The sequence below is a fragment of the Nicotiana tabacum genome, chromosome 3 (genome assembly GCF_000715075.1).
Source record: "Nicotiana tabacum cultivar K326 chromosome 3, ASM71507v2, whole genome shotgun sequence".
NCBI classification, from domain to species: Eukaryota; Viridiplantae; Streptophyta; class Magnoliopsida; order Solanales; family Solanaceae; genus Nicotiana; species Nicotiana tabacum.
The window spans coordinates 75,102,090-75,121,084 of NC_134082.1; positions in this window are offsets into that span (position 1 = coordinate 75,102,090).

Sequence of the window (18,995 nt, forward strand, 5' to 3'; positions counted from 1 at the left end):
AACAAAAGCAAATTGTGGATGGTAATGTTGAGTTGCAAGAAGATGAAGTTCCTTTGGTGGTTGAAAATGTGATTGATGAAAATGTGAATAAAGAAGTGAGGAATGATATTCAAGATGTCGAGGTGGAAACTCAAAATGATGTGAACCCGTCTAGGGAACACATAATAGACATGCCGGAGCCGGTTGTGCCTAAAGCCATGGCTCTTTTGTCAAGGCCACCTCCGCCTTATCCTCAAAGGCTCACGAAGTAGAAAAATAAAAATCAGTTTAAAAAGTTCATTGACATGATGAAGAGCTTATCCATCAATGTGCCTTTGGTGGAGGCTCTTGAACAAATACCGGGCTATGCTAAATTCATGAAGGACTTGGTAACAAAGAAGCAGTCTATGGATTGTGAAACTATAAAGATGACTCACCAAGTTAGTGCAATAGTGTATTCAATGGCCCCGATGCTTGAAAATCCCAGTGCTTTCACCATTCCTTGCACCATTAGGAGTGCGGATTTTGCTAAATCTCTATGTGATTTGGGGGATAGTATCAATTTGATGCCCTATTCCGTTTTCAAGACTTTAGGTATTGGGCAGCCAAGGTCGACTTCCATGAGATTACAAATGGCAGATAGAACGATGAAGAGACCATTGGGTATTATTGATGATGTGCTTGTCCGGGTGGACAAATTTATCTTACCAGCTGATTTTGTGATCTTGGACTGCAAGGTGGACTATGAAGTTCCTATCATATTGCGAAGACCTTTCCTAGCTACGGGGAAGGCCTTAGTTGATGTGGAAGCATGGGAACTCACCTTCCGGGTGGGTGATGAAAATGTGGTCTTTCATGTGTGCAAATCAATGAAGCAGCCTAACAGTACCAAGGTGTGCTCTTTTGTGGACCTTGTCACGGTAGTGATAATTGATGACACCGGTGCAATGATCAACGTGGAGGACCCATTGGAGGCCGTATTGTTGAATCTTGATGTCAATGAGGATGCAAGCCGAGTGGAGTGCATGAATGTTTTACATGGAATGGGCTCTTACTCTTATGAGCCTAGGAAATTATCTTTGGATCTCGAGAATAGAAAGACTTTACCAACAAAATCTTCAATTGAGGAGCCTCCAGTGTTGGAGTTGAAACCGCTGCCTCCACACCTCAGGTATGAGTTCTTAGGCTCAAATTCTACTTTGTCAGTTATTCTTTCTTCTTACCTTAGTAACATGCAGGTTGATGCCACATTGGCGGTGCTTCAAAAGCGGAAAAAGGTAATTGAATGGACTTTAGTCTATATTTGGGGAATAAGCCCTGCATTTTGTATGCACAAGATTATTCTAGAAGATGATGCAAATCCCTCCTTGGAGAATCAAAGGAAGTTAAACGAGGCAATGCAAGAAGTTGTGAAAAAAAAGGTGATCAAGTGGTTGGATACCGGGGTTGTGTACCCCATCTCTGATAGCTCTTGGACTTCACTGGTGCAATATGTAACGAAGAAGGGTGGCATGACCGTGGTTACAAATTCACAAAATGAGTTGATTCCTACAAGAACTGTTACCGGTTGGAGGGTATGCTTGAATAAAGTGACCTGCAAGGATCACTTTCCTTTGCCTTTTCTTGATCAGATGTTGGATCGACTTGTTGGGTGTGTCTTCTACTGTTTCTTGGATGGGTATTCTGGGTACAACCAAATCTTGATTGCTCTGGAAGATCAAGAGAAGACCACATTCACTTGTCTATATGGCACCTTTGCCTTTTCTAGGATGCCTTTTGGGTTATGCAATGCACCGGCTACATTTCAGTGGTGTATGATGGCTATTTTCACCGATATGGTGGAAGACATTTGGGAGGTGTTCATGGACGACTTTAGTGTTGTGAGGGATTCATTTGATGAGTGCTTGAAGAATCTTGACAGAGTTTTGGCCCGTTGTGAAGAAACCAATCTTGTCCTCAATTGGGAGAAATGCCATTTTATGGTGGAAGAAGGAATAGTTCTTGGGCATAAAATTTCGAAGCATGGTATTGAGTAGATAAAGCAAAGATCGATGTAATTTCAAGGCTCCCTCCCCCTATATCCATCAAGGGAGTTCGAAGTTTTCTCAGGCATGCGGGGTTCTACCGGAGATTTATCAAAGATTTTTCGAAGGTAGTGAATCTTTTGTGCAAGTTATTGGAAAAAGTTGCTAAATTCGTGTTTGATGAAAAATGTATGCAAGCATTTAAACTTCTCATGCATAAGTTGACCACCACTCCTATCATTATCGCGCCTAATTGGAGCTTACCCTTTGAGCTCATGTGTGATGCGAGCGATGTTGCGATTGGGGCGGTTTTGGGTCAAAGAGTGAACAAAATGTTTCATCCGGTGTACTATGCGAGCAAGACAATGAATGATGCTCAAGTGAACTACACGGTGACCAAAAAAGAACTTTTGGCCATTGTGTTCGCAATGGAAAAATTTCAGCTGTATCTTATGGGTGCTAAGGTTATTATTCATACCGACCATGTCGCACTCTGGTACTTGATGACAAAGAAGGATTCCAAAGCTAGACTGATCTTGTTACTTCAAGATTTTGATTTGGAGATTGTGGACCGGAAGGGTAGTGAGAACCAAGTGGCGGACCACCTGTCCCGCTTAGAGGAGGAGGGAAGTCCTCGTGACGGCCTAGAGATCAATGATTCATTTCTCGATGAACAACTCCTTTCGGTGTCGATGAATAACATGCCATGGTTTGCCGATGTTGCTAATTTCCTTGTGACTGGTATAATCCCGTGTGAGCTCTCTTCTAACCAAAGGAAGAAGCTCAAGTGGGATAGTTTGGATTTCTATTGGGATGAGTTGTACTTGTTCAAGATCTATACGGATGGTGTGATCCGAAGGTATGTCCCGGAGGAAGAGTAATTGAGTATCTTGGAGGCTTGTCATTCCTCTCCCTATGGTGGCCATCATGGCAGGGCGAGGACAGATTCTAAAGTTCTTAGCTGTGGGTTTTATTGGCCAACTTTGTTCAAAGATGCGGGTGATTTTGAAGAGATGCGACGAATGCCAAAGAGCGAGGGGAATTTTGAAGAAAGATGAGATGCCTAGGTTGATATTTTTGATGTATGGGGCATTAAATTTATGGGCCTGTTTGTTAGCTTGTGTAGGAACACATACATTCTTGTGGCGGTGGACTATGTTTCAAAGTAGGTTGAAGCCGTGGTGTTGCCCAACAATGAGGCCCGAAGTATTGTTGCATTTCTCAAGAAGAGCATTTTTACAAGGTTTGGCACTCCTCGTGCAATCATAAGTGATGGGGGTCTCATTTTTGCAATAGAGCTTTTGACACTTTGCTTTCAAAGTATGGTGTCAATCACAAAGTTTCTACTCCTTATCATCCTCAAGCAAGTGGTCAAGTTGAAGTCTCCAACAAGGAAATCAAAAGCATATTGTCAAAGACGGTCAATACAAATATGACTGATTGGTCAAAGAAGTTGGATGAAACTCTATGGGCTTATAGGACTGCTTACAAGACTCCAATTGGTATGTCTCCGTATCGGTTGGTGTTTGGGAAATCTTGCCATCTACCGGTTGAGTTAGAGCACAAGGTCATGTGGGCTTTGAGGAAGCTAAATCTTGAATGGGATGTTGCAGCTAATCTTCATGTGGAGCAGCTTAATGAACTTGATGAATTTCGATTCCATGCCTACTCTAGTTCGTCCTTGTACAAGGACAAGATGAAATACCTTTATGATAAATATGCTCGTAGCAAGGAGTTCAGAGTGGGCGATTTGGTTCTCTTGTTCAACTCCCGGTTACATCTGTTTCTGGGAAAGCTCAAGTCAAAATGGAGTGGACCTTTTGAAGTGGTGTGTGTGACCCCGTTTGGTGCTCTTGATTTAAAGAACAAAAATGGTGAAGTTTTCTGAGTGAATGGGCATAGGGTCAAACACTACTTGGGAAAAATTGATGACAGCCACATTGTGGCACTTCTTCATCTCAAATGATGTGATGGTAACTTGCGTTGTGCCGCGACGTTAACTCAGGCACTTCTTGAGAGCTAACCCATGTGTTTTTCTTCTTGTTTTTATTTGATTTTCATTGTAGTATAGGATTGATTTTTGGATTAACTGGTTCTGAGATGCTACATGATTGTGTTGACGCAGTGCATGACAAAGTGGAAAAAATGTTCAGGTCTCTGAAGTTGTCAATGCGAACGCACTACATTCGGTGTGGACCGCACTGGTGGAGGGTGAAATGTCGACCTCTCTAAAGTTTGCCACTACGTCCGCACTATATTTTGTACGATCCGCGGTGGGCCACTGCGGCTGCATGACATTTTATGCGGACCGCGATGAGTTGCCTTCTCAAACTTAAATCAAGTTGTGTGGTGCGGACCGCAGTTGATTCTGTGCAGTCCATATTGGTTGGTAAGACTAGGCCCCAGGTCCTTTTCTATAAATAGGGCCTGAGACCCTCTTGTTACATTTTTCGAACTCTTGACTCTCAGAACCTCTAAAAACACTGTTCATCACTTCTTTTACTTGCAATTAACTGCTTGGACTTGTTCATCTTCATTGCTTCTTACATATGGTAACATCACCTTCTTTTGAGTTGTTTTAATTTTGTTATTTTTATTTTACTTTTTGTTTTTCTTGCTTCTTATCATGTACTCCCCATATTTCTTTAATTTTTGTAGGTTTAGGTTAGTTATTTTTGTGGGTAATGTGGGCTTAAGCAATTAAAATCAGTGGGCAACTACTTAGGTTTTAAAATTGGACTTAAAGTCAGAACACATGGAACCCTAAGTTAGTGCTGCTTCTGGGCACTCAGTGCGGACCTTGGTCGATTCTGTGCGGTTTGCGGTGCTTGTGTGCGGTCCGAAGTAACATTCTATATGGACCGCATTGCTGACAGTCTTGAATCTGAACCTTGGGGACTACGGCCGCACTACATTTTGTGCGGTCTGCATTGGTCTCTGTGCGGCCGCACTACATTTTGTGCGGTCCGCACTGCCTAGATACAGAGAGTGGGTAGTCTGAACCCTACCTATATGCGGACTGCATGGGCATTTTGTGTGGTTTGCATTGGCCTCTGTGCGGCTGCACACCATTTTGTGCGGTCTGCACTGTGTGATTTCAGCAACTATCTGCAACCTTTATTCTTGTGCAACTGTGAACTTAATTGAATCTACCGATACTAACAGAGCATACCTGAACTTGATTGCAGACAATGTGAAACAAATGGGCAAGGGCTCTAAACAACGAGGCAGAGGAGAATCCTCCCGGGGAGGGAAATAGAAAATGGTAAGATTGGTTGTTCAAGCCCGGCAAAACATTAAAAACATAAGAAAGATGATTAAAGCTACTGATAGGGCCATTGACATGTCTGGGAGTAAGTACGAGCCCTCCCGGGAGATATCTTTAGACTCAATCCCAGAGTACACCCCTGACTGGCCGGAGAGAAACAGACAAGAGACACTCCTCCCACTTCCCCCGCTACCCAAGCGTCAGTAAATGTATCTTCTGGGTCGTCTGAGGGCTCAGCTGAAGGAGTTAGGGATGAATACTCCACCTCTCCCACAGCTTCATTATCCGGAGAGGGTGCAAAAGGAGATGAGGAGGAAGTAGGAGGAGAAGAAGTAGTTGGAGAAGGGAGTGAACCTCAAGTGGAGGTGTTGCTGGAACTAGGAAACGGAAGGCATGGCAAGACCGGTTCGTGAGTGAGGTAGCATATCATAAATTCCGGGAATGGTGGTCGGTGAGGAAGTTGATCCCGGAGAGGAGTTTTGTGGATAGAGACTTGCTATCTTACAACCCCAATGTGAGGAGGCAGTTTAGGGAGAGAATTAACTAGGAGTACTTTTTGGGTGAATGTGTAGATGCCAATGAGCACTTGGTCAGGGAATTCTACACCAACATTGCCCACATAAAAAAGGGCACAAAAGTGACCAAGGTGCGAAATATGAAGGTGTTGTTTGATGGGAAAATAATAAATGACTACCTTGGCTTTGATTAGGAGGATGAGATCCTATATATGGCGAAGATGGAAATGGGCGAGGAGGCCCGTCCCTGGTTGGCACAGTATCTGGCAATCCCAGGTACCACCCCCAATTGGTTGAATGTGGGCGTCAAGATTCTGAGAAGAAGTTTGAACTTTGAGGCAAGGGGGTGGGAAACACTTGTGTACAGCAGACTGGACCCCACTACTCATGACAACTCCCTCTCTCTGCACCGGGCAGTTTTGGTGGCTTCAATCATGGAGGGGTACCCAATAAATATGAGAAATGTAATGTCTAGGGTAATCACACTTGTGGGAAGTTAGAATAACAGAAACTACCGTTTCCCCAGCTTCTTGACTATGTACTTCCGGGCCCTCAAAGTTGAAAAGAGGCCATTTGATATAAAGGTCAAGGCGAAGGCCCCATTCTCGTGGTATAGCATGTAGGGGGATGACAACCCAAAGAGCAAGAACTTCAAGGGAACATCTACTGCTCCAACTGGCCAGCCGGAAGAGCCAGTTATGGTAGTGGCTCCTACTCAGCCTGCCTCCACCTCCATAGACATTCCTCCTGGCCCATCCGCTTCAGCTGACCTAGAGATACCCTCTTACCGAGTGTATCTAGTGACTGCACACCGACTGATCCATGCTCTCCTCAGTATCAACAATTGGATGTAGATAGCATCATCCAAGTTGTCTATCCTCATTACTATAGTTGAGGCTCAGTCGGCACCTCCGCCTCCACATGTCCCACAGTCCATAGAGGATGCCCTCAAGGAGATTCTGGTCAACCAAAAGAAAATCCTCGACACTCAGAAGGTGCTCACAGATGCAGTTGATTCACACAGCAAGGCTCTCAAGGAGCTTGCTAAGGAGTACAAGAAGTTGAGGAAGACGCGGGCATCCAAGGAATCCGTAAAAGCGCTGAGGGTTGATGTTGACAGGATGAAAGCAGATCATCTGCCTTTAGACTTATTGCTACAGGACCCAGTACCATCAACTCATCCCCAGCCCGAGCAGTCCTAGAGGCCTCCCAAGAGGAAGATGATGATTCCCAAAGCGGACGATGCAGTCATTCAGTTGGTAGACCCACCGGAGGCCTCCTCCAGTTAGCCACAGGATGCACCTTAGGAGCCTGTCTAGGTCCAGGCTCAGGTCCCAGCAGCAGAGCAATAGGCCAAGGGAACCAGTCTGAGGTTCCCGAGCATAGTGAGGACCCAGGAACCACTCAAGAGCCGATGCAGGCAGACGGGCCATAGGGAGTCTCTATATCTTTTTCCCTTTTCTTTTTGGTGCTTATTTAGTTTAGTTGGCATTGGAGACAATGCCAGCTTTCATTTGAGTGGGTAGACCCTACTTTTATGGATTTGGATTATTTTATATATTTGACAGTTTTTAGGCTTTCTTTATTTTTCATCTTTGGTTTGTATATAATTTTAACATTTCGTTACATTTTGCGTACTTTTATTTTACTTTGGGTCTGTATATAAAGTTATGTTACATTGTACATATTCATCCCATCTATTGTATATTCGACAAATCCCCACTTGTATATATTCATTTTACTTTCCACAATTTTTCGTTCTTAGCTTCTTAGCTTCTTGTTTTGAAAGTTTGCAATAAGCCTTTGGTTTTCTTAATGTCACGGTTCTTTCCAAAGGTGGAGTTTGTGTGAATCAGGTGGCTCTTCCCAATGATGGATGGCGTGACAACCTTCTTAAGGGTTTGAGTCCATTTTACTTTTTGTTTTTAGTAATTAGTGGTTAAGGGTGACTCAAGCAAAGTTTCACTTGGGCCTAGCACATTTGCCTTTGATCTTATGGTCAAAAACAAATTATTGTGTTTAGGATGGTGAAAGTCGTAACTTTGAGACTCTTTTGTTGACCGATAATCATCAAGTGGTTTTTTGGGACCATTGTGTGGTCAAATATTATCTAAGGTCATTGTGGGCCTCCGACTCTGTGTTTTTAGCAATCCCATAGCTTGTGTGGTGAGAAATTGCATTGCAAGTCCAAGTCCCGAGCCATTGGTCTAGAACTTGCCCTGAATGTTTGTTGAGGCGAAATCCTAAGTAAATTTTGACTTGAGACATGATTATAGGCTCTCATTGGTCCAAATGATAGCTTGAATACTTCCATAACCTACCAATGATAAGATCCCTAGTCAACCCTTTTGAGCCTTAGACCTTTTTCCTTCAAAGAACCACGATACAAGCATTTACCCGTTCTAAAAAAATACCCTCTCTTGGCACTTGATCTTTTCTGTAGCACATGGCAAAAGTATAAGTTTGGGGGGAGAGACGAGGATGGAAACAAAGTGGTAAAAAGGTATAAATTGAAGAAAAGGAAAGGTAATAAAAAAGAAAGAAAAGCAAAAAGATAAAAAGAATGCTCAAGGTAGAATTGAATAAAAAGGGATTCAAGCAAAACAAAGAATGAAAGGTATGGAAAATTGAGAAAGGAGAAAAGATTTGAAATGTATAAGAAAGAGTGACAGTATGTCTCTCTAACCCCTTAGAAAGAAGTGAAATGACTCAAAGAGTCAAGGGAATGTGTGTCGAATGAAACAAAAAGAAGTGCTCAAGGGAAGATGGAACGTACTTAGACCAAACATTTCCTGCCTAAACCAAAAGCCTTCACCATGACTCCACAAAAGCCCTATATGATCTTGAGTTGAACGAAGCTTACATTAGTGGTGACTCACATAAGGGGCAAGCATATGGTACTTAGAGTTGGACTTGTGACTTTTTCTTGAGAAAGATGAGTGAACTTCCATTGACCTCATTCTGAGTGCCACTACTATAAAGGTGAGGTTTGCTTAGGGAGAGTTGAGGATGTAAGAGTTTGGGTTCCACAATAACCAAAGTAATAGAAAGAGTTCTTTGATGTGTTGAGTCAACTCTTGATGCTCTTGTGTCGCACTTGATCCATGGTGTTACAAAGAGTAAAAGTTGTTAAAGATTCATTTGTATTGAGGGCAATTGTTAGTCCCAATTGATGCTAGATGAGGTTACTTTAGGACAGCTGAATTTTCTTGGATGTTCCGTTAAGGGGTTTGTCTTATTTTGTTTACTTGAGGACAAGCAAAAGCTTAAGTTTGGGGGAGTTGATAACTAGGGATTTTGATACCTTTTATACTCCTTCTTGCTTATGTTTTGATTAGAAATTTGTACAAAATAGTCCCAAAAGGCTCACAAGTTGTGCTTGATTGCAGGTTTTATCAACAAAGTGATAAGATGTCAAAAATCAGCTCAAAAAGGAGTGAAACTTGCACAAGTACCAAAAAAAGACAAAGCTCAGGCCCAATGCGGTTGTACACCATTCTGTGCGGTCCGCATGAGTGAGGTTCAGAGAGTATGATATTCAGGCAAACAGGCAATGCGGCCGTATTAGGTTCTGTGCGGTCCGCACTGGGATCAACGAGGCCGCACTCGATTTAGTGCGGTCCGCAGTGAGAAGGATCAGAGAATTGCCAGTTTCAAGCCAATGCAATCCGCGCTCCATTTCATGCGGACCGCACTAGAGGCCATCGCGGCCGCAGTCCATCTTATGTGGTCCGCATTGCCCCAGTTCAGAGAGTTCAATTTTCAAGTCTAGAGCCTTAGTGCGGCCGCACTTGATTTTGTGTGGTCCGCACTAGCTCCGCATGGGTATTTTTGTCCAGATTTTTCAGCTTAGTATAAATAGCTTCTTTTTCCATTTTTAGGTCATCAGATAGTTTTAACTGAGAGCTGCGCTCGTGGGTTCGAATATTTTAGCTATTTTGGGCAATTTTATCAACATTTCAATATTGAATCTTCTTGTTTATCTTAGTAATTAATTAATATGAGTTGTTCTTCATTTATTTCTTGCTTTTCTTCTTTAATTATGAGTAGCTAAACCATTAAGCTAGGGTTGTGGTTCAACCTAGTGTGGGTAATTGATGGGTCTTGTATTTTAGGGCTAGATTGACTATGGGTGTTTGATATTTGGGCTAATTTCATGTTTAATTGCTAAATTAGTGGTTGCAAACACTAGTTTGTGTTTAGTTGACTTGAGCTCTTCTTGAGAAAGAGAGCTTGAGTCTCTGAAATTGGTCCAACAAGGAAATTGGGCGTACTCAAGAGATTAATAGCCCCAATTAAAGGGCTAAACCTCGAGAGAGTAATACCCGACTTGAACCTTGATTGTTGGTGAAAATTTGCATACCCAATTGGTCTTGAGAAAGTTAATTCGGGCAAAATCACTTGAACCACCGAGAGGTGTAGAGTGGGTAAAATTATGCAAAGGTTATATCATACTCCCTAAATATGTCCATCATGCCTTAGATTCAAGTATCCGTCAATTGACCACCTAGGCGAAAGTCACTACCCTAGTGCTTTTTAAACCATTTGAACAACCCACAACATTTTACTCTTAGCTTATTCTAGTTTAATTTACCATTGTAGTTTGATAAAAGTAGAAGTAAAACAAAAACCCAAAAATATTTAGAAGTGTAATTTGGAACACATACCCAACTCTAAATTAGATAGATACCCGACTCCAACATCTAGCTCTCTATGGAAATCGATCCCGACCCTAAATCGGGTAAAAGCTGCTTCGACCCTCTCTCGCTACTCAATAGTAGTGCAGGGTAGGCTTCGATCAGGAGCTTGTACTCCTCCCCCATCCTGAGAGACGGCTGGTGCTACAGGAACTAAGTCTGACTGGGCGACACTCTCCATAAGGCCCATAGACGGACCAGAGCATCCTGAAGTACTGGGGTGGTGATGAACCCCTCTAGGACCTGAGTTGGCCCTGCTGGAACGGTCTGAGCTGGAACCTCATCATCAAACTCAACCAGAGGCTCTGCCGCTGGTGCTGCTGCTCTAGCTCTAGGCTGAGCTCTGCCTCTGCCTCGGGCCCTAGTACGGCCTCGGCCTCTACCCCTCATAGGAGCTACTACTGGGGGCTCGGGCTGCTAGTCAGCAGATGAAGCGGTACGTGTTCGCACCATCTACGAAAAAACATAGTGGAAGTTCAATTAGCATTGAGAAATCAAGTCGCACGACATGAAAGAATAGATGTGAAGTTTTCCTAAACTCTGTAGCCTCTAGGGGATAAGCAAAGACGTCTCTATACCAATCCCTCAGACTCTACTAAGCTTGTCCGTGAATTGTGAGACCTAAGAAAACTAGTGCTCTGATACCAACTTGTCACGACCCAGATTTCCCACCCTCGGGAGTCGTGATGGTGCCTACTACTGAAAGCTAGGCAAGCCGACAATTACAGATTTTATTATCCTTTTTCCTTATATTTTAATAATTTCACAAGTTAACATATGATCAACAACGGAATAAAAAGTGCGGAAGATGAAATTCAACAATTTAACTAAATACTAGTACGAAATCTAAAATACAACTCCACCCAGAACTGGTGTCACAATGTCACGGACTATTTAAGAATACTACAAATAGTGTTTGAACAAAGAAAAATACATGTTTGTCTCTGAAATAAGTAAGAACAAAAGTAAATAGGATAGAAGGGGACGCCAAGGCCTGCGGATGTCTGCAGGACTACCTCGGGTCTCCGCTGGACTGAAGGCAGCAAACTCACTGTGGTCCAAATGCTCCAGCACCGAGATCTGCACACAGTGCAGAGTGTAGTATCAGCACAACCGACCCCATATGCTGGTAAGTGTCGAGCCTAACCTCAGCGAAGTAGTGACGATGCTAGGACAAAACTACCAAATAAACTTGTGCAGTTAAATCATATACGGCAAATAATGATAACAGAAATTAGCAGTTAAAGATGGGAAGGGGGAACATGCTGCGGGGAATATGAAGTACTAATAGAATTTTAGTAGGGAAGTATAAAGAACACCAAAATTTCATATCAACAAGAATACAGAAAGAAAAAAAATAATAATGAATCAATATTCACTTTTATTCTTTCTTGTTGCGGCGTGCAACCCGATCCCAATCATATAATACTGTTGCGGCGTGCAACTCGATCCAAATCATATAATAATGTTGTGGCATGCAACCCGATCCAAATCAGATAATGATGTTGCGGCGTGCAACCCGACCTCACCTGTCCACCCTTATTACTCTTTGTTACGGCGTACAACCCGATCCCATATAATATTGTTACGGCGTGCAACCTGATCCCAATATACAAATCAACACCAATCACAAAAGAATTCCGGCAAGGGAAAATAATATCATAAGCAACAACGTCCTGGTAAGGAAAACAATATCATAAACGACAACATCCCGGCAAGGGAATCAACAATATATCTCACCTCGTTTCCACAATCACTTCACAACATAAGTCTCAACTTGAGCCAATGGTCAATTACCAAGAATACTTTCATAAGCCTTGTTCAACATCCATATTCGTCATATTAAGCATGAACAAACATAACGGAGCCACAACAATAATAGTATAAGACTCACGGGTATGCTTGACACCAACGTATAGATACTCGTCACCACACCTATATGTCGTACTCAACACTTAACACATAGCAAATAAGACCACAACTCTTATTCCCTCAAGTTAAGGTTAGACCAAACACTTACCTCAATGTCACGAACACAATCAAGCCTCAACTACCGCTTTACCTCTCGATTCCACTTCCAATTCACTTGTATCTAGTCACAATTTACTTAATGAATTCAATAAATACGAAATAAACCAATTCTAATGCATGAAAATAGGTTTTCTAATGATTTCCCAAAAAAGTCAAAAATCGACCCCGAGCCCACTTGGCCAAAACCCGATCACCCATTCACCCACGAACTCAAATATATAATTTGTTTTGAAATCGGACCTCAAATCGAAGTCCAAATCCCCAAAATTTGAAAGTCCTAAGTTCTACCCAAAATCACCCAATTTCCCCTGAAAAACCCTTGATTTTGAAATGAAATCATATAAAGAGATGGATTAGATTGAAAGAAATGAGTTAGAAATGACTTACTAATGATTTGGAAGAGTTTGTACCCTTGAAAAATCGGCCAAAGATGTTTTAGGGTTTGAAAAGTTGTAAAAATGAAGAAGAATCCTGTCTGAAATCCCACTTATCATGTACAGATGTCGCAATTGCGACCAGGGGTTCACAGTTGCGACCAGGGGTTCACAGTTGCGACCAGGGGTTCGCAATTGCGAACCCTTCAAAGTCTGCTACCTTCGTATTTGCGAAGAATTCTTCGTATTTGCGACTCCTGAGGATTCCTGCCATCTTAGCAATTGTGAAGGGAATGTCGCATTTGCGACTACTGGGATTTTTCTGAGGGTTTCGCATTTGCAAAGAAATGCTCGCAAATACGAGCAATGCTGGCAAGGGCTTACTTCGCAATTGCGATCAGCCCCTCGCAATTCCCAAGCTATCAGACTTCGCAAGTGCGATCCCTGATCTCGCAATTGCGAGATCAGAGGCCAACACTAGACCTGTAATCCTGCAATAATTTTCCTAAGTCCAAATACACTCCGCGGCCTATCCAAAACTCACCCGAACCTTCGGGGCTCCAAACCAAACATGCACGCAAGTCCAAAAACATCATATAGACTTGCTCGTGCAATCAATTCATCAAAATAACATCAACAACTATGAATTAAACCTCAAATTCATGAAATCGCTCAAGAACATTGAAATTCTTATTTTCTCAACTATAGGTCCGTTTTATACCAAACGAACTCCGATTCTTACCAAATTCCACAGATTCAACCAAATTATTATTTTAAACTTGTATCGGGCTCCGAAACCAAGATACGGACCCGATATCATCAAGAAATCGCATCAATTCACTTCTAAAGCCTTTATATTTTCCACCAAAATAATTTTCTTTAAAAATTCTTTTCTCGGGCTTGGGACCTCGGAATTCGATTTCGGGTATATGCCCAAGTCCCATATTTTACTACGGACCCTACGGGACCGTCTGATCACGAGTCCGGATCCGTTTACCAAGAATGTTAACCAAAGTCAACTTTATTCAACTTTAAAGGCCAATTTTATTATTTTCTTAAATTTCACATAAAGGCTTTCCAGAAACGCGTCCGGACTGTACGCAAATCGAGGTGAGGCAAAAAGTGGTTTTCAAGGCCTCGGGACGTAGATTATACTTATAAAACAAAAGATGACCTTTAGGGTCATCACAATTATTGGGTACTATTAGTTATATTTTCATTTTTGATAGAACCATAAAATAATTGAAGGTTATTTTTAATATCTATCTATATTATTATAAAAGCATGAATAAAATATCGGTTTACAAAAATAACCTTATAATACTAAGCTTAATAACTCATTATGAAATGACATAACTGGAATTCTAGACGTTAGCCTTGTAATCCTATTAGTTTTAGGACATCTCAATGTGTTAGTGTAAAAAAATATGATATTGAATTTACTTTTTCCATAAATTTCGGTTGTTGTAGAGTTTAGGACTTCGAATTCATTAAAAAAACTGCGATCTTGATTTAATTAATACTAATATATCCATGTTTGAAAATGTCACTCAAATTTTCACGTAAATCATATATTTTGAAGGACGTACGAATAAGAACTTTGAATTAGAAAAAGATTTGGCTACCTTTCACATGACAATGTTCCTCCTCCTCCCACTCAAAGTGACACAAAAAGTCAACATAATATATGTTGTAAGACTTCGCTTCAAAATTTTAAAAATCAAAAGTGCACATTAAATTGGAAAAAGATTAAGTCTCTAGAGAATTGAATATCCTAAAATAAAAAATAAAATCACTAAAAAGAGGACTTATGGTAAATACAATTTTTACGTATAATAGGCATTAAATTGTGTATCATGCACTTGCCACTTGATCTATTTTGTTATAGAATATAAAATCATACTATTTTACCTTGTTATATATATATATATATATATATATATATATATATATATATATATATATTATAAAAGCACGAATAATTTATGTTAAATGTTGAATGACTAAAATATCCCCGAAATATTGATCGACTTTTATACCCTTAAATATTTATATAATTTAAGAATTTAATTGTAAATAACCTAATCCTGAAATTCTTTTTCGATTATAAATCACACAATGGGAACTGAATTTTTTGAGCAAATAGGATTTATATCCCAACGTGCAGCAAATAAGGAATTTGAATAACCAACACGACAAATTGGGATTCAAAGCTTTTAAGGAACATATTAAAAAATATATATTAATCAATAGAAAGTTTGTGTTTTATCTGATTAGAACTACTCCTTATAGTAACGTACTAGACTATGTTGTCCGTGCTCACGCACGGGCCCAACAATGTAAACTCTGACAAAGTTTGTTTTCTACTTGTTAATTTATTTTTTGTTATAATTTGTTGTTGTACTTTAATTTAAATTCGATTCACCCAACTAAATGTCTTATCTTTTTAGTCCTACAGGAATAATAATAATAATAATAATAATAATAATAATAACATATATGTATTTCTATTGTCAACTTTTAGAACATTAAGATAAAATAAAGAAAGATAAGATACATGAAAGTGAGGAAATAAACACATCTTTCAAAGCCAACCAATTCTATTTTTTTAAAACAAAATTTTCTCAAAAAATGTAAAATGCTTGAATTAATAATGTGATTTTTTTTGCTCATTCCTGGTTCTACCTTTCTTTTGTTTTAGATACCTAATTTAATTATGATGTTTTAATAAATTTTATAGATATTTAAAAAGTTTCAACCTTAGAACTATGAATGTTTAATGCCTTTTTGTGCGCTCCATTCATCTCATTTTCATTCGGATTATTTAGAAAGTACACTCTTAGTTAATACAAGTTAGTAATTGCGAAGTAGTAAACAATAAAAATCTTATGTATTTTATAGAGCTCACTTACATATCTATTTGAAAACCTTTTGAAAAAATTTTGAACAGATAAAAAAACCTTAAAATGAAATCTAACTTTGTAATAGACAATTAAACAAAAATATGACGCAAAAATAAAATGTCTTCTGCAAAATATTTTTCTTCAACTTGAATTTGTCAAACTATTTCACAAAACATTGTACACGTATTTTACCAACCCAAATAATATTTGATACAGCCACCATATTAAGAGTTTTTAGAACTGAAATTACCAAAATTAACCATAATAAAAAGGTATTAGAAGATGATTTGATAAATATTTTCCTGTAAAATGATTTGATTTTCTAATATATAGAAGAGCCTTGGAAGCAGCTGGCCATTGTCTTGCCAGCTTGCCGACGAAGGCTCTTTTTGGTCATTTCATATTTAGCCTTTATAATTGTTTGATCATTTAAAGTGGTTCTAAGTTTTGATTGGTTCAAATAACTTGATTATTGTGCTAACTTTATTAATTTTGGTTGTATAGACATTTTAGCCCTTTGAGGGAGCCGTATATCTTTTCGAGTGGGTCCATTTCTCATTACAAATTGCGGTTGGAAAATCCATTACCACGCCTGGCAACTTTTTATATATATCTCGCCCAATTCTATGAATGCATGTGGGGTGATAAATTTTTGGTTTAAATATATTCATGATTACTTCTAAACTCTAAAGCTCAGAGTTGCCACTATCAAACTGTTTAGAAATTTTCAAGAACTCACTTTATATATCATAAGCTATAATAGATATTATGGTAATTTAATTTTATAAATTTCTTCTAAATTAATTTTGTAGATCACATACTAAAAATATTTATGCGGTAATTGATTTTTTACTTGAAATTATAATGCCCAAAAAGTTATAGATGTCAACTTATTTCAATACCACATAAATAATTTTAGTATGTGATCTACAAAATTAATTTAGAAGAAATTTATAAAATTAAATTACCATAATATCTATTATAGCTTATGATATATAAAGTTAGTTCTTGAAAATTTCTAAACAGTTTTGATAGTGGCAGCTCTGAGCTTTAGAGTTTAGAAGTATATATTTAAACCAAAAATTTATCTCCCCACATGCATTCATAAAATTGGGCGAGCTACATATAAAAAGTTTCCATGCATAGTAATGGATTTTCCAGTCGCAATTTGTAATGAGAGATGGACCCACTCGAAAAGATATTCGGCTCCCTCAAAGGGCTAAAATGTCTAACAACTAAAATTAACAAAGTTAGCACAATAATCAAGTTATTTGAACCAATCAAAACTTAGAGCCACTTTAAATGATCAAACAATTATAAAAGCTAAATATGAAATGACCAAAAAGAGCCTTGGTCGGCAAGCTGGCAAGACAACGGTCAGCTGCTTCCAAGGCTCTTCTATATATTAGAACTAGAGGCTGGCTAGCACGGGCCCAATATGCAAGTGTGTGTTTTCATCTCTTACTATTAGCAAGAAATTACGTTTGATGGATATTTTCTAAATCATCGTTTATATTTTAATCATGTTTAACGAAATATTTGAAGCACCAAAAATTCTGACAATCACCAATTTTTTCAACCATAATACTGAAAAAATGCTCCGTCAAAATTTATGACAAAAATTATGTCAAGTATTTTCTAAATGTCGTAAATTAATATTTTGAATTTAAAAGAAAAATATTTTACTACATGAAAAATTTTCAAGTCGTTCTGAACTGTACACTTCTTCCCGAGTTATCAACTCTCCAATATATATACTTACCCTAATACATAATTGTTGAGTCAAAGTCAAATATTTAACAGGTCAAGATAAAAAAATGAACCATCGAAAGTACAAAGAATACCGAAAGAATTATAAGAATAAGGGAATTTAGGCTTATACTATTCACATTTTATACGATGTAAGTTCAGACTTTAGAGCGTAAAAGATTAACAAGATCAATCTGCATAGATAGTTGGATAACCTTATAAAAAAAAAATACAAAGTTATCAAGAGTATCTACCAACAGTTTATGCTCCAATTAAAAGTTTATAATTATAAGATTGTAACGCTATGATACATTTGCTATTATCCTTGAAATATACTCCAAGTTTGCAAAAAAATTGGTCTAAAAGCACTACAAATTTCGCATAATATCCAAGCATTTACACTTCAATAATATTAATCAAGTAACCAACCATGCAAGTTCTCACCTCATTTGTCGGGTTGGTCATGTAGTTTTGTAGGATAAAATTTTATATCTTCATAATTTCTTTATCTTTACTTGCAATCATTTACCATATTAGATAATCTAACTAAAGGTTATTCTTTAGAGCATATTTAGGAGTTTGTGTTGTATTTTTAACTAATGGGAATAACCCATCAAAAGTAAATTTGGTTTTAAATTGAACACTAACGCAAACATTTTAGCCGTTCTTATTTTCATTTTTAATCTTTATAACTCTATCAGTTTTCCCTAAAAAATACTATGTAAATTTGTATAAGTTTTGTTACATAATTTGGCTGCAAATAAATTAACTTGTAAAGCTATAATATTGAGATTTAATTTGATGCATTATGTTATCCTTCCAATTATGCATATATATAAGTTATACCTAATCAAACTTAAAAATACATAAATAGAAAAAAGGAGTGCAATATTGTAATATACGTGAAAATAGTTGGTAAAAGAAGTGCAGTTTCAATATACGTACAGAAATGTTTTGGCAAAAAAAATTGCTCACAAAAGAAATATGTCATGAGGTAATGTTTTTTTATTTCAATTTTTTCTGTGATATCTATGTCTATTAACAAATATAAACCATCTTACAAAATGAGGCAGTTGTTATAAGTATATTATATTATGGATGTTCATTTAGTACTCTGTTGTAAATAAGCTTCCTGAAGAAGCTTATCCATATGAGACTCCACCGTAAATATATTTATCTATTTAGTACTATATTGGAAATAAGCTTCCTGAAGAAGCTTATCACTTCGGTACCCGGTTATGGATAAATATTACCCTCAGTAGAAGTTTATCCATACCGGGTATAATAAGCTTATCTTTTCAGTACCCGGTTATGGATAAACATTACCCCCGGTAGAAGATTATCCATACCGGATATAATAAGCTTATCCATTCAGTACTCCGTTATGGATAAATATTGCTCTCAGTATAAGATTATCCATATTTGGTACAGCAGCAGCTTACACAGCAGCTTGTA